At 40.4% G+C, this 16,581-nt stretch overlaps 1 long non-coding RNA gene across 2 annotated transcripts in view; it reads right to left on the reverse strand.

Annotated features, from left to right (window-relative positions):
- The window catches only part of LOC144319052 (uncharacterized), a 431,793-nt gene that overhangs the window by 359,976 nt on the left and 55,236 nt on the right, over positions 1-16,581 (reverse strand). The gene's annotated exons all lie outside the window — the stretch shown is intronic.

Consider the following 16,581-nt stretch of genomic DNA (forward strand, 5'->3'; position numbering starts at 1 on the left):
AGTGTGATGAGCATTACCATGGAGACTTACTTCTATGGTGCTTTAAGAACATTCAACAGTGAGATTTTTAGCCAGATTGGTATAGGGTATGCAGTTCAGGAAGACATCCCTCAGGAACTAACCCTACTTCACCCCCAGAAGACTGAGAGGGGGTAACTGGATAAGGAAGAGAGTAGTATGTTTCAGGTATGATGAAGGGAGCATGGTACACTCCAGGCATTAAAATGCCCAATGTGGCTAAGGCTGCAACAGAGAAGAGGACATTGTCCAAGGTGATTTCAGAGCACACAGGACCTTACAGGCCACTTTAGACCAGGTGTTTAATGTCTAATGAAAGAAGGTGATGCTTAAGTATGGTCCAGAGTGATGAGAAAGAGCCAAGCACAGGAAGACAGCACTGCAGATAAATGGAGCAGCCGACATATTATGTACAGATTGTAGAACAGAAAATGTACCCTTATAAAGGGGAGAATGGGTGTTACCTCTTTAACTAAGGGCTCAAGCTGGAAATCACCAAGAGGGGGACAAAGATGTTTATGTGCCTCCTGGCATCATGCAATGTGAAATACATGGTAATGCCCCAAAGGTGTCACCAGTGGCCAAAAGGTGTCACCTCAATCTAATCAAGGCTCTGAGGCAAACTTCCAGTGTGCAGGGAGATACAGGGGACAGGGGAACAAGTCAAACCACACCAAGAGAAAATGGCAGAAAAATCCTGATGTGGAACATTCTAAAAGACACCCGGCCAAGGTTTTTCTAAAAGTTAGTGCTTTCTACTTCAATTTTAAAAGAATTTTAAGCCAATATCAATGTAAAGAGGGAACTCTGCGAGACCTTCTACATAAAGATATCCACAGATCATTAAAAAAAAAAAAAAACACTTTGTCAGACCACATTCCTCCATTTTCTGTCAGAAAATATAATACTTGCATCTATACATGGCCAATCCATACTCTTTGCTCCTCAGCAGTCATGATTTCCATGGAAACTAGAACAACAATGTTGACCTAGGGGTCAGGCTTTGCCCAGAAATTGGAGAGGTAGGGAATGAGGCCAGAATTGGTGGATTTCCCTTGGCCCTCAGTTTGAGGCTGGAGATCGAGATTGCTACCAACTCAGTTCTTTTAAATTGAGTTTCCTCTTCCGTAATCTTTACTAATGCAAACTTTTGAAGAAGATATTGCTTTGGGGAAGTTTATAACAGCTGTAAAGATCTCTATTAACCATCCTTTATCAGTGAGATAAAGACCAGCTGTTTCACTAATTGCCCTTAACTGCTTGGGCTTGATTATTAATGAATGCCCTTGCCTTGAGTTCAAACAGCTTAATTAGCTAAAGTTAAGTGTTTCCAATAAATTTACTAACCTATGATAAGCTTTTCTTTAATAGGAAACGTGCAGTTCTTAATTAAATAGAATAATTTACAACTCCACGTCTATTATAAGTAATGGTTGCCCAGTTACCATGTTACCTAATTAGGTGATATTGAAATTCTTCCAAAGGGGAACTGAGGGCACAGTTGAACATGCCCTTGAACAAACCAATTAGTTAGCAGCTCATCAAAAATGTGCAGTGTGGAGTTCTGGACAGATCATGGCATTGGCATCTGGACTGGAATCTCTCCTCGGCCCCTCATAAGACTCCTGCTGCCCCACATATAATATGGGGACCTGACTCTCTGCAAAGCTTATAGGGAGGTAGGTTGGATAGCATTTCCAATTATTTAAGTAAAAGAAGAAAAAGACAAGTGAATGCTCTCTTTCAAGTCCTATAGATGACATCTGTAGAGGCAAAAGTATTCCCAGTGGAGATGTCTGGATAACGTGCACAAAAACCAAACCCCTCCATTTAATCATGAAAAAAACATCTAGCATACTCAGGTTGGGGAACTTTCTACAGGTTGCCTAGCCTGTAGATGCAAGACTGTCAAGGTCACAAAAATAAAGAGTGAAAAACTGTCACAGACAAAAATTCATGACAGTTAAATGCAATGTGGTACCCTGGATCAGATCCTGGACAGAAAGAGATCACTAATGAAAAAATTGGCAAAATCCAAAGCAAGTCTGGAATTTAGTTAACAGCAATGTCCTGGTGTCTGTTTCTGAGTTTTAACAAATATATTAGGAAGGTTAGATATTAACAACAGAGGACATGGGGGACAGGGTAGGGAGGTTAACAGTATATGGGAACTCACAGTACTATCTTTATAAATTTCTGCAAGTTGAAAATAATTCCAAAATAAAAATGTGTTAAATACTGCTTACCTATTAGGTAAGAGTAGCTCAAAAACAGGTTTGCCCAACTGATGAATGCATAAATACAATGTAGTATACTTGTGCAATGGAATATTAATCAGCCATAAAAAGGAATGATGTGCTGATACATGCTAAATGTGAACTTTTCAATGAACCTGGAAAATCTTATGCTAAGAAAAAGAAGCCAGACACAAAAGGCCAAGTATCATACAATTCCATTTACATGAAATATACAGAATAAACAAATCCATAGAGACACAGAGGTAGTTAGTGATTGCCAGGGGTCGGGGGAGAGGAGAATGGGGAAAGATTACTTAATGGGCACTGCGTTTCTTTTGGGGGGTAATGAGAAAATTCTGGAAGGAGATAGAGGCGATCGTTGCATGACACTGTGAATGTACTAAATGTCATCAAATTGTACACTTTACAATGGTTAAAGTGGTAAATTTTATGTTGTATGCATTTTACCACAGAAATAAAAAATAATTCTGTTGTATTTATTGACATGATTGGCACAATTTTATAAAGACCTTTCCTTGAGCTTTTCATTGGGAAGCCTCACTTTTGTCAGAGGAGAGCCTTGAGTGCATCTCCAAAGGTCCCAACAGGTAACGGTCCTCTGTCTGGTGGGAAGGAAGTAAGACTGGTTCTGGGCGAGGCCAGTGGTGTTTGAGCCACTTCCATGGAGCAAGCGGCTCATCCGTAGTGAGCAAGGAATGTGCACTGTCTGCAGGCTGCTGGCTGAAATATGAATTTGCTTAATGACTATGCTATACCGAATGGTTCTTGGTGTCCAATGCCTCTTCTAGTTTTAAATTCATGTCTGTTTGCCTTTCACATTTCTATAAGAATTCAGGAAACTCTTGCTCATCAGAGTACCAAATAGGGTCAAGAAAAAGGGTAACCTGAGGACACCTGGGTGGCTCGGTGGTTGATGTCTGCCTTCAGCTCAGGTCGTGATCCCATGGTCCCAAGATCGAGTCCCACATCGGGCTCCCCATAGGGAGCCTGCTTCTCCCTCTGCCTATGTCTCTGCCTCTCTCTCTGTATCTCTCATGAATAAATAAATAAAATCTTAAAAAAAAAAAAGAGGGTGACTGGAGGTTGCCAAAGGTTCATAATTTCTGCCCAAAGGCAACATAAAAGTTCCCAGAACATTCCACCCCACCCCACATGGCAGTTTGGTCGCACTTGAAGCGCTCAGCTACAAATCTCAGGTAAAACCCCAGGCAGATCTGTCTCGGAGTGGGCAGTGCCATCTTCAAGCAAAAGAGAGGACCCGAGAATAAAGAGAATGAAACCCCATCTTGTGTCTGTACTGGGTTGAATAGTGTCTCCCAAAATTCATCTCCACCCAGAACCTGACAACATGACCTTATTTGGAACTAGGATCTTTGCAGATGTGATTAGGTAAATTAGGATTTAGGTCATATGGAGGAGGGTAGGCCCTAAATCCAATGGCTCGCGTAAGTCAGTCGGAGAAGGACAAACATTATATGTTCTCATTCATTTGGGGAATATAAATAATAGTGAAAGGGAATATAAGGGAAGGGAGAAGAAATGTGTGGGAAATATCAGAAAGAGAGACAGAACGTAAAGACTGCTAACTCTGGGAAACGAACTAGGGGTGGTAGAAGGGGAGGAGGGCGGGGGGTGGGAGTGAATGGGTGACGGGCACTGGGTGTTATTCTGTATGTTAGTAAATTGAACACCAATAAAAAATAAAAATTAAAAAAAAAAAAAAAAAAGAGATCTGGGGGCAGCCTGGATGGCTCAGCAGTTTAGCGCTGCCTTCAGTCCAGGGCCTGATCCTAGAGACCTGGGATCGAGTTCCACGTCGGGCTCCCTGCATGGAGCCTGCTTCTCCCTCTGCCTGTGTCTCTGCCTCTCTCTCTCTCTGTCTCTCATGAATAAATGAATAAAATCTTTAAAAAAAACAAAAAGAGATCTGGACACAGAGACACAGCAGGAGAGATGGGAAAGGCCATGTGACAGTGGAGGTAGAGATCAGAGTGACGCATCCAAGCCAAGGGTTGCCAGCAACCACCAGAAGCTAAGAAGAAGGAAGATCCTCCCCTAAAACCTGCAGAGGGAGCATTGCCCTGACAACACCTTGATTTTGTATTTCTGGCCTCTAGAAGTAGGAGAGAACAAGTTTCTAGGCCACAGTTTGTAGTAGTTTGTGACCTCAGCCCTAGCAAACAGATACAGGGTGTATATCCCATGTAGCCTAGGGACCTCCATTTTATTGTAATAGAAAGAATCCAAGGGCCACGTGGCCTGAGAGAGTATACATCTCCAATGTTGGCAGACCCAACAACATTGTTTTAAAGATGGTGTGGATGAAATGCAAAAGAGAATGATTTTGTGGTCACACTGAAACCAATCATGGTTAATGACTGTGCATTCACGAATATACACGGGTAAAGGCATCCAGGAGGTGTGATTTTTAACAGTTCACCTGCAAGGACACCAGCCATTAATTAGGTTGGTTATTACTACCCCTCTCTGCTCAATGAAACCAGACGAGGCCTAGAATAAGGAAAGTATTTGCTCAAAATCACATCACCATTATAAGTATCATCTGCACTTTGTAATAAATCCCACCATCACATATTTAGGCAGAGCCTTGAACATTTTCCCAAAAAAGCTCTTGCATCATCCCATGAAACCCTCACATAAACCATGGAACAAAAATAATATGGGAATGTTTATCCCTGTTTCTCTGATTAAACCAACTGAGGTTGAGAGAAGGGTTTTTTTTCTTTCTCTTTCTTTCTCTTTTTCTTTCTCTCTTTCTCTCTTTCTCTTTCTTTCTTTCTTTCTTTCTTTCTTTCTTTCTTTCTTTCTTTCTTTCTTTCTTTCTTTCTTTCTTTCTTTCTTTCTTTCTTTCTTTCTTTCTTTCTTTCTTTCTTTCTTTCTTTCTTTCTTTCTTTCTTTCTTTCTTTCTTTCTTTCTTTCTTTCTTTCTTTCTTTCTTTCTTTCTTTCTTTCTTTCTTTCTTTCTTTTCTCTCCCCTTTGCTCATGTCCCCAGCCTGCTCTCTCCCTCTCTCTGGTAATCCCTTTTGACAACCTAGCATATTCTTCCAAATTTGTCTCTATTTTCATAGAGTCACATGCAAATACGTGTATTTACACACCCTATACAATCCACAAGCATTTGTCATTTTATACACACTTTGCTGGTTCCTGTTTTCTCATTCTACAATACGCCGTGGAAATCCCTCCAAGGCATCTGGTATTACTCTAATTCATCGCTTTTTAATGGCTGCACAAAATTCTATGGTGTGGATGTCCTGTAATTTATTCAATCATTAACGAGCATTCGCATGTGTCCCCTCTTTTCCAACTACAAACAATGCTGCAATAAATATCCTCTCTACAAATGTCCTTATGCACCAGGGCTTTTTATTTCTATGAGATGAAGTCCCAGGAGAGAGATTGCTGGATCAAAGAGTCTATGTATTTCTTTTTAACTGTTTTTAATAGAACAGAGCAAGAGAATAAGATTGTGGTTATATGGGGAGGAGCTTGCAGGGGGCTTTGGTGGTATTGGTGATGATCTCATTCTTAGTCTCACAAATGCTTATTTTATCTTTTTTTAATAATTTGCATGTATGTTACTACCCTTATGATTTTAGGTATATTGAATATTATATAATGATTTTAAATAATCTGCATATTTTAATTTGAACAAATGTGGCCAAGCTGTGGCCAGCTGAAAGAATTCTTGTCTCCATCAATGATGTAAGACAGCAACCATCTCCCTGCTTCCCCATCAGTAGTAGATATGAGTGTTCTCTTCCATTTTCTTCCCAAGACCGAGAAATTCATCTCACTGTTACTTTAATTTACATTTCTTTGACACTGGTGAGTTTGAGCACCTTTTCTAACGTTAGTTGTCCATTTGAATGGATATAAATGGTATTTTAAATGCTCTTAAAAACCCTTTCTCGTTAAGTAAAAAGGGGAAGGCTGATGCTCAGCTCTCTTAATCTCCCCTCCCTAAAAGATAAAGCTCAGAATCTTCAAATACCACGAACAAAAAACTTAATCAACATAAATTGATTCTCTTTCATCAAAATTCCAGACTCCACGATGACATGAGCAACCCACAGGGAGATCCCACATGACACCCAAGACCCCTGAAACACCAGGCATAAATGTCACCTTCCTTTGGGAATTGATGAGACTAGCAGATCATGGCCTCTGCAAGGCTCAAACTAAGGGCTGAATTATGTCACCCCAAAATCCATATGTTAAAATCATAACCCCCAAGGGTGACAGTATTTGGAAGTGGGATTGGAAATAAAGGTAGAACCCTCATAAATAGGAGTAGTGCCCTTATAAAAGAGCCCCCAGAGAGCTCCCTTCCCATGTCTACCCTAGGAGGACACAGCAAGAGGACAACCACCTATCAACCAAGAAGCAGGCTCACCAGCCCCCAAATCAGCCAGTGCTTTGATCTGGGACTGCCCAGCCTCCAGGATTGCGAGAAATAAATTTCTGTTGTCTACTAGCTACCCAGTTTAGAGCATTCTCTTCTAGCAGCCTGAATAGACTAAGATACCAAGTGAGTGTGTCCTTTCGTGAATGAGAAGCTACCTAGCCTCCCTGTGGGGCAGTTGGAACCCCCACCCAGCTGGCTTGATCCCTTCTAGCACCACTCTCTCCTTATCTGTCCTGACTTGCAGGGGGTGATGTTCTTACAAGAGCTCAACTCATCATCACACCATGCCTTCCTTTTCTCACGGTATAGTACACCACGGACATCTCCAGAAAAAAAAACAGCTAGAGAGCTCATCTTTTTTAACAGCTATACAACATTCTATAGTATAGATTTACCAAATTTTATCTGGTAATTTGCTATTGATGGACATTCAGGGCATTCCCAGTTTATTTTTCCTTGTGACAAACAATGCTGTCATAAATAAATTTTCTTGTATGTATATCTTATATGTATATCTAATTCGGGATCAGATTTTATAGACATTTATCTTTTAACTTTTTCACCATACGCTCTTCAGTGCCAGACATTATTGATTATGGTTGTTGCTGTTTGTTTGTGTGACAAAGTCTGAGGGGTTAAAAATGAGAAGGGAATTTCATTGTAATGTTGGAATTTTTTTTTTTAGCTACCTTCCACATAGAGATCACTTGTAATTTTATAGCTAACATTTAATTTTTATAGTTTCCCATTCTTTTTAATCAACTGAGTTATTTGCTTTTTTCCCTCTTCCTGGAATTAGCTATTATTACACACTATGATAGATAATACAGATTAAAAATTGCATTGATTTTTTTTTTAATTTCCAATGCCCTCTGAACAGCTGATTCCTTGCGGTTATTTGCAAGCAAAAAGTTGAATTTGATATGGACCCTGCCTGCAACTGGCTTCCAATCTTAGAGGAACATCATAACATATATGAATAAGTACAATTAATAAAATTGAATAGCACAGCATAAGCATAAATGCAGTACTCATGGGACTCAGAGACAGGGAAAGCTTGGTTTACGCAGTAAGACAAAGGCAATGTGAGGCGCCCATCCAATTTTGACATATGGAAATGAGGGAAGAACTGCAAAAAGGAGAAGCAATGTTTCTTTCCTTTTCAAATCCCTGGCCAAGATTAAAAACAAGTGACCTTGAATTGCAAATGTGCATTGATTATGGGTGACTGCTAGGGAAATGCATGCGTGGTAGTCCACATCCAATGAATGCATTACACATCTTTATTATACGACATATCAGTCAATTCGTGACAGGAAGTGAAGACATGACACATTTTCTCGATCTAGCTATATGACAGCATCACATGGAAATCAGTTTAGTGACAATATCGAAAGAATGAAAGAGCGAAAATGTATTCTAATAAACTTCATTCATTCAATAAAAGATCTTCGGTATAGGAGATAACACGGTGAGAAAGACAGCAAAGCTGCCACCTAGTGTGAGGTTTATAGCCCAATAAGGAGCATGGACAAGCAGAGCAATAAAAATAAAGTTTTTGCCAGACTTGCTTTCTTAATACCATTCTCCTATACAAGGAACCAGAGCTCCTCAGAAAAATGGATGATTCTAGGTGGCGCAGGGAAAATATGAGATGAGCCTGGAGCATCTTAAAGTGACAAAATATAAGAAAGACCTTAGACACCTAACTCGGGGAAATGAGCAAAGGGTAGTGGAAGGGGAAGTGGGTGGGGGGTTGGGGTGACTGGGTGATGGGCAATGAGGGGGGCACTTGGGGGGATGAGCACTGGGTGTTATGCTACATGCTGGCAAATTGAACTCCAATAAAAAAAATTTAAAAAAAAAAAGAAGAAGAAGGAAGACCTCAAGAAATGGAAGGAGGTAGTTCAAGGGGAGCCAATCTGAAAGAGGCCCCAGTGGCCGAAGCTGGAATGATGTGAACAACAAAATAAATAATGTAGTATTGGCTTATAACCCAAAGTAGAAATATACACGAGCTCATGCTCGTGTAAATAAATGGTTGAATAAATAAACACACTGAGTGAAAAGGGACAAATCTTCCGTTCAGAAGAATTCCAATTTCCCTCCCTTGGCTGTGGGCTGGACTTAGGAACTGGCTGCTAACAATCAAGGAGAATAGTTTGAGTCTGAACAGGGAAACTAGTAACCACGCAGTGGAGAAGCCTGACTGACGTTGCCTTAACTCCATGTTCAAGATCAGCATCGCTATGGGTTAAGTCATGTTGGTGGCATGTACCTCCACGCTCTTCCTCCCAAAAATCCATCACCCGACCTAAAATGTGTGAAAAGGTTTCAGAGAAACCCAGATTGAGAGACATTTGACAAAACACCTGCTCCATCCTCCTCCAAACCATCAAGTCCATAAAATGCAATGTGGTGGAAATAATCAAAGTGCCCATCAGCAGATGGATGGAGATAGAAAATGTGATACATACATACTGTGGAGTATTATTCAGCCACAAAAAAAGAAGGAAATCCTGCCATTTGTGACAACATGGAAGGATTTTGAGGGTGTTATGCTACATGAAATAAGTCAGATGAAGACAAATACTGTATGATCTCCCTTTTACATGGAATCTAACAATACTGAACTCCTAAAAACTGAGTAGAATAGGGACACTGGGTGACTAAAGGTTGAGCGTCTGCCTTCAGCTCAGGTCATGACCCCGGGATCTGGGATCGAGTCCTGCATCGGGCTCCCTGAGAGGAGCCTGCATTTCCCTCTATGTTTCTGCCTCTCTATTTCTCTGTCTCTCATGAATAAATAAATAAAATCTTAAAAAAATAAAATAAAAACAGTAGAATGGCAGTTGCCAGGGGCTTGGGGATGGGGGAGAGAAGGAGATGTTGGTCAAAGGGCATAAACTCTCAGTTACCAGGGGAATGAGTTCTGGGGATTTAAGTTACTACAGTTAACAATACTGTGTTGTATAAATGAAAGATACAATGAGAGCAGGGCTTTCATGTTCTCACCATAACAACAAAATGGTAATTATGGTTCTCACCGTAACAACAAAATGGTAATTATGTGAGATTTAACCTTATTTTGGCAAATATTTCATAATATACATGCATTTCAAATCATCACATCTTATACTTTACACTTTTATGATATCATCTATCAATTATATCTCAATAAATCTGTAAATAAAATAAAATGAATGTAATGTGGCATCCTGTATGGGATCCTGGAACAGGAAACATATATTATGGAAAAACTAGGGAAATCCAGGTAAAGTCTGAAGTTTCCTCTAAACGCATAAAGTTGAATAAATGCTATTTTAAAATGTTCAAGGTGCAGTGAGAGGACACACCAGGAGTAACTAGTCAAAACACAAAGATTTCAAAGCAGAATAAAAATCTGGACAGGATTTTTTTCAATAAAAAACCCCATGGTATCTGCCTCCAGAACCAAGCAGCAATTATCAAGGTTAACTGACTTTTTTTTCTTGTTGTTGCTATCATTATGATTATTATTTTCTTTCTATTGTGTTTCTTAGTCAAAAAATAACATTTATCCTATGTGCTCATTAGGACCAGCCAGCCAAACAACAGAGAAAAGCACAAAGTAAAATATAATACGCTTTTCCCACCTCCACTCTCCAACTAATCCCTTCCTGAGGAAGTAGTTCATGTTCTTTTCTATAATTTCTCTGTGTTTACATTTGAAATACAAAATATATATGTGGCTTTTTCCTCCCCCCCCCCCTTTTTAGCTACAAAAATGTTACCTTTACTCATTGCTCTACAACTTGATTTTTCATGCAAAAGTGTATCTTAATGCTGTATCATAAATATCTTCCTAGGGTAATGTATATAAATCTGACTGATTCTCCCCTTCATTCAATTTCACCCAGATACAATTTATATAGAATAAAATGCACCCATATTAAGTGTAGGGTTTGGTGAGTACAATTATTACATATGCAACAATGTATACGTCTGGGTAACTACCCTCTCATCGTTAAAAAATGTTTAAAACAAAGTTTGCAAGAATCTTGCCAAATCCAGTGAAATCACCTGGCTTCCTCCTTGGAATAGAAGGCAAGAAGAGATGGAAATGTCCAGATAACCCTGGTGAGAAGCCTTGCTCCTCACCTCTCAGGTGTAGTATTTCAAGAACATTCTCATCCCCTAGAATAGTTCTGTGTTTGGCATGGTGCTAGACTTGCATGAGTTTGGAAAGGTCTAGGGAGACACCTAGGCAGAGAGTTGGCTGGGGCAAAGTTGTGGAGTCCCTGATCCAACATGGGGCACCAGAGCTGAGGATAAATGGCAGGGAGGCAGGCTGAGTGAAGCAGTGGCCAGGGACTTCTCCTCCTGGAGGTTTCTTCCACCACTCCTCGTGAGCAAGCCTGCCATGAGGGCCAAGACCAAACCAACCACACTTCCTAGGACCAATGAAGACCTCCAAGGAGAAAGTGGAAACCATTGGCCTTTTCCTAAGCTCTGTCTGAAACACCATCTTTGGAAGCAGGTAGGAAAATTAAAAGATATGGTCCCAAAAGGGAATTGGAATTTTGAACTAGCTGAATCCTTACCTGAAAAAGATTGTTTTATTGGGGCGGGGGCGAAACTGGAAGAGACAAACACTTCCAATCAGCCAATTTAAGTATTTTCCCTTTACTCAGCAGAATGGGGACTCCCAAGGAAATGTGATTTGGTTAGACCAGCACTTGCAAAAGAAATAATGCAAGCCACAAATGTAATTTTAAATTGTCTAGTAGTCACATTTAGAAAAAACAAAAACAAAAACCAGAGGACTCAGCTCTTCTGCTCCTCCATATACACCCAAGAGAAATCAAAACATGGTCCGCACAAAAACTTGTACACAAATGCTCGTGTCAGCATCATTCATTAGAGCCAAAAAGTGAAAGCAAACCAAATGTCCATCAACAAACTGTAGTATATAATAGAATATTATTCCACAATAAAAAGGAATGGAATAAGTCAACATATCCAAATCATTATTTCAATGTGTAATCAATAGTCTATAATCATTGAGATGTTTCACACTCATTGCTTTCTTAGTCCAATGTCTATTCTACACTGGCAACACATTCTAATTCAGGTGTCAAATTTTCATTGGAAATACTAGATACATATTCAGATTTCATAAAATTTGCGATTACACAAGTAAATGGATATACCCACATTGTTGGAAAAACATTTTAAAAGTTTTCCAATAACTGAACTTGAGTAAAGTTTAATGTTTAATAGTTTAACTATTTATATATTAATGTGGATATATCTGTACCTATGGCTATAGGTATAGACAGATATAGATGCATAAGTAGAGATATATAAATATTGACAGGTAGATATAGGTAAAATAGTTATACAGATACAGGCACATAATTTGAGTGTGATTTGTTAAAATCTCAAGCCCTACTACATATACTAAAAACAAAATTAAACTCCTCTCGTGGCCTCAGACCTTATGCGATTTGCCCCCCACCTCCCTCTCTTATCTCACATCGTAACACTCTCCTCTCCCATGAGGCTCCAGCCACACTGGTCTTTTCACTCTTCAAACACTCACCCCTGCCCACTTACACTTGCTCTTCCCTCTGCCTGGCACACTCTTCACCAAGATCTTCTCAGACCTGGCTCCCTGCCATCATTCAGGTCTCTGTTCAAATGTCACCTCCTCAGAGAGGCATCCTTGACCTCCTTATTCAAATGCAACCCCCATCCAGCCACTCTCCACCTCATTATCCATTATCTTCCTTTTATCTTCTTTGTGGCATATGTCACTATTTGGAATTATCTTCCTTACTTTTCCTTTTATTTATTGTCTTTCCCTTGCTACATACACACACACACACATGAACATAAACTTCATGATATAGGGACAAAGTCTGTATTATTCACTGCCCTATCCCCACTATCTAGAATTATGCCTGGCATATGGTAGATGCTCAAAAAATATACAGCAAGTAAACGAATGAGCCGTTCATTCATCAACCAATCCTCTGTGGGGTTTTTTAAGATTTTATTTATTTCTTCATGAGAGTCACAAAGAGAGGCAGGGACATAGGCAGAGGGAGAAAGAAGCAGGCTCCCTGCAGGAAGCCCAATGCAGGACTTGATCCCAGGACCCCAGAATCATGACCTGAGCCAAAGGCAGATGCTCAACCACTGAACCACCCAGGCACCCCCATTCCTCTGTTAATAGACATTCAGATGGTCTCCAGTTTAAGTTGGTCCTATTGTTTCTGCCTCCTAGAGCTATGAGGAGCACTCCTGTACAACATATCCTTAGCAAGTAACATATATCCTTAGCTACTGATGCCTGCCTTCCTCTAGGATGGATTCCTCAAAGTGTAACTTCTGTATCAAAGAATGTGCCCTTTTAAAATTTTAAAGGCAGAAAATGCCTTTCCCAAGAATGTCATGATGATTTTACTGTCACGCCAGCAGTGTATAAAACTATTTCCTTTCCCACTCTAGATAACATCAACTGTTTTAATGATTTTTTCCAATCTGAGGAATATATAATTGCATTTCATTTCAAATTCAAATTAAAAATCTTTAAACACTAGGGAAGTTGCATACAGTTTCAGACTTTTATTGGTCATTTGCATGTCCTGGTGTACTGCCTAATGATCTCCTGTATCCTGCTGGGTTGTTTTTGTTTTAAATCAACTTGCAGGGGCAACTGAGTGGCTTAGTTGGTTAAGCCACCAATTCTTGATTTCGGCTCAGGCCATGATCTCATGATCAGAAATCGAGCCCCAGGATGGGCTCTGCACTCAGCAGGGAGTCTGCTTTAGATTCTCTGCCCCTTCTTTCTCTTCTCTCTCTCTCTCTCTTTCTCTCTCTCTCCCTCTCTCTCTCTCATTCTCTCTCAAATACCTAAATAAAATCTTTAAAAAATAAAAAAATAAACCAACTTGTATCAACTATTAGGGATAGTAAGTCTGTCATAAGTTCTCATTATTGAGTTCACCTCATCTTATGCTGCAGTAATTGTAATTTGTGTGTAGTCAAATCTGTCAGTTTTTGAGGTTCCAGGGTCCCAATATAACTGACATAAGCTGACTTGCAATTCTGAGACTAATCTTCACCACTCAGGGAGTACACTCAGCAAGTCCCAAGGACAGCCCTTGGGGTGCGAGCCCATAAATTCACCACCTGCTGCTTCAGGGTCTGTCTTCCCTATATGTCTGGTTCTCTCTCCAGCTGGCCTTGGGGACATATCCTTTGAATGCAATTTGGTCAATGGATAGGGATGCCAACAGCTTTTACCATGAAAATCTGAAAAAGTGACTGTCACCAGTGCTACCATTTGCAGAGGAAGAGAAGGGCCCAGAAAGGCTGAGAGTGAACCCAACATCCTTGCCCAGACTGGAACCCCACAGATGCATTGCTACCCAACTCTTAATATTGAAAAACTTCACATTTATGGAGAAGTTGTAAGAATGGCACAAGAAAAGTAGCATACATCCAACATTTAGATGTGACTAGTTGTTAACATTTTGTCATACACACACACACACACACACACACACACACAATGCTAAACCATCTGAGTATAAATTGCAGATACATCAATCCTATAGAGCTTGTCATGCATTTCCTAAGAATAAGGATGTTGAGCAATAAAATTATAGTTTAATTACCACACTCTGAAGATTTATTATCACTCTAATACTATCATCTAATAATCAGCCCATATTCAAATGTTCCCAATTGTCCATATAACTTCCTTTAGAGCTAGATTTATTTTTTTTGGGGGGGGGTGTCTGGGACCCAATCAAAGATCACATATCATATCTACTTATCCTTTCCTCCTTATTTTTCTTTCATCTAGAACAGCTCTCAAACATGTTTGCTTGCTTGTTTTTAGGACACTGATGTTTTTGAAAAGTCCAGGCCAGCCGTTTTGCACAATGCCCCTCAACTTGGATCTATCAGATTGTCTCCTCATGACTCTACTTTTTTTTTTTTAAGATTTTATTTATTTATTCATGAGGGGCACAGATTGAGAGAGAGAAAGGCAGAGACAGAGGCAGAGGGAGAAGCAGGCTCCATGCAGGAAGCCTGACATGGGACTCGATCCCAGGTCTCCAGGATCAGGCCCTGGGCCGAAGGCGGCGCTAAACCGCTGAGCGACCCAGGCTGCCCTCATGACTCTACTTTTGACAAGAAATGCTGCATAGGTATTTCTGTGACATGCTCAGCACTCATATCAGGAGGTACATGATGGTAAGTTTGATTACTCAACTATGGTGGTACCCACACATTGCTTCATTTGCAAGATACCTTGACCGTGAACTGATCAATGATCTGTGGGGAGATACCTCAAGACTAGTATCACAGTCTCCCCCAGAACATTTCCCCTAATGGTTTCAGCCTACATGGCTGATTCTTGCAAGAATCAAGTATTTTCATGGCGGTTGCAAAATGGGAGTTTCTAGGCTCACCATTTCTTCTACATTTATTAGTTGATACCCTCTAGCACTTTCCCTTCTCCCTCTCTTGTCTTTTTTCTTTCTTAATATCAATACATACTCCTGGATTCTTCTTTAATTCCATGTACTATACCCCATAACTCTCATTATTGGTTTTGATGCTCAGATTACACCAGATTTGGCCAGTGGGAGCTGGCTTTGGGCTGGCTCCTGTATCATTGTGCCATGCTCCCATCATTTTTTTGAAAGCATTCTATATTTTCTGATGAAAAAAGATATTTCAGAGATGCCTGGGTGGCTCAAAAGTTGAGTGTCTGCCTTTGGTTCAGGTTATGATTTCGGGGTCCTGGGATCGACCCCCCACATCGGTCTCCTTGCTTGGAGCCTGTTTCTCCCTCTGCCTATGTCTCTGCCTCTGTGTGTGTGTGTCTCTCATGAATAAGTAAATAAAATCTCAGAAAAAAGATATTTCTGTATATCTTGTACCTTTCTTGCCCCAGCCCTGCAATCAGCCATTTCTCCAAGGACTTTTGGTAACTTCGGGTGGATAATGCTATTTAGGAACCAAGATCCGAGCATTAGGAGTGCTCAGTGCTACTGGGGTGTCATGCTTCGGTAGGACAAATGTACAGCATGGGAAGTTGGGCCAAGAGTCATTGGGCAGCTGTGCCATCAACAGAACTTGAATTCAAAATTGGAGTCAAGTATCATGTTCCAAGTACAGGAAGTATTTTTTGTTTTTAGATTACCCGCCTCCAATCCACATTCATCTGATAACAGCACTCCCTTGTCCTTTTGGGTAATTATCTCTCCCTTCTGTGAACAGTCACAGTGAGGCTGTAAATCAAGGTGTCTTGAGCCCCTCCTCATATCCAGGAGATGGGCACTAAATCACTAGAGCAGACAGGTGCCCCTGGACCCAGAAAGGATGCTGAAGAAAAATCCGGAGGCTGGTATTCACATTAAGGGGGTTTGACCACACATCCAGAGTTGGCAAAGCCAAATGACCTTCAAGATGAAATTAAACGCCCGTCTCCAAGGTCTGTTGGTTTCTCATTTAGTGAGAGCCTTTATCCCACACAGTTGAAAGCTTCCCTGTCTTTGTAGACAAATTCTGACACAATAGAGCCCATTTCTAACTTTTCCCCCTCATATTGGTTCTTTCGTTCATCCTTTCCACTTCATAGAATTCAGTTGTTTTGACAAATGTCTAGATGGCTAGTGATACGTTTTCATCTCCTTCCAAATTCTTACAACAGATACCCTGCTTGTAAATCAGCATGGCTTTTTTTCTGAGGAAAAGCTTCTGAAACTTTGTTCATCTTGCATTGGTCCCGGCAGGGTTTCTTTATTTGCCTGCTTGCTTGTTTTGTGGGGAACAAAAGAAAAGCCTGAAATCCTGATACTCACACCTTCA

The sequence above is a fragment of the Canis aureus genome, chromosome 8 (genome assembly GCF_053574225.1).
Source record: "Canis aureus isolate CA01 chromosome 8, VMU_Caureus_v.1.0, whole genome shotgun sequence".
Lineage (NCBI taxonomy): Eukaryota > Metazoa > Chordata > Mammalia > Carnivora > Canidae > Canis > Canis aureus.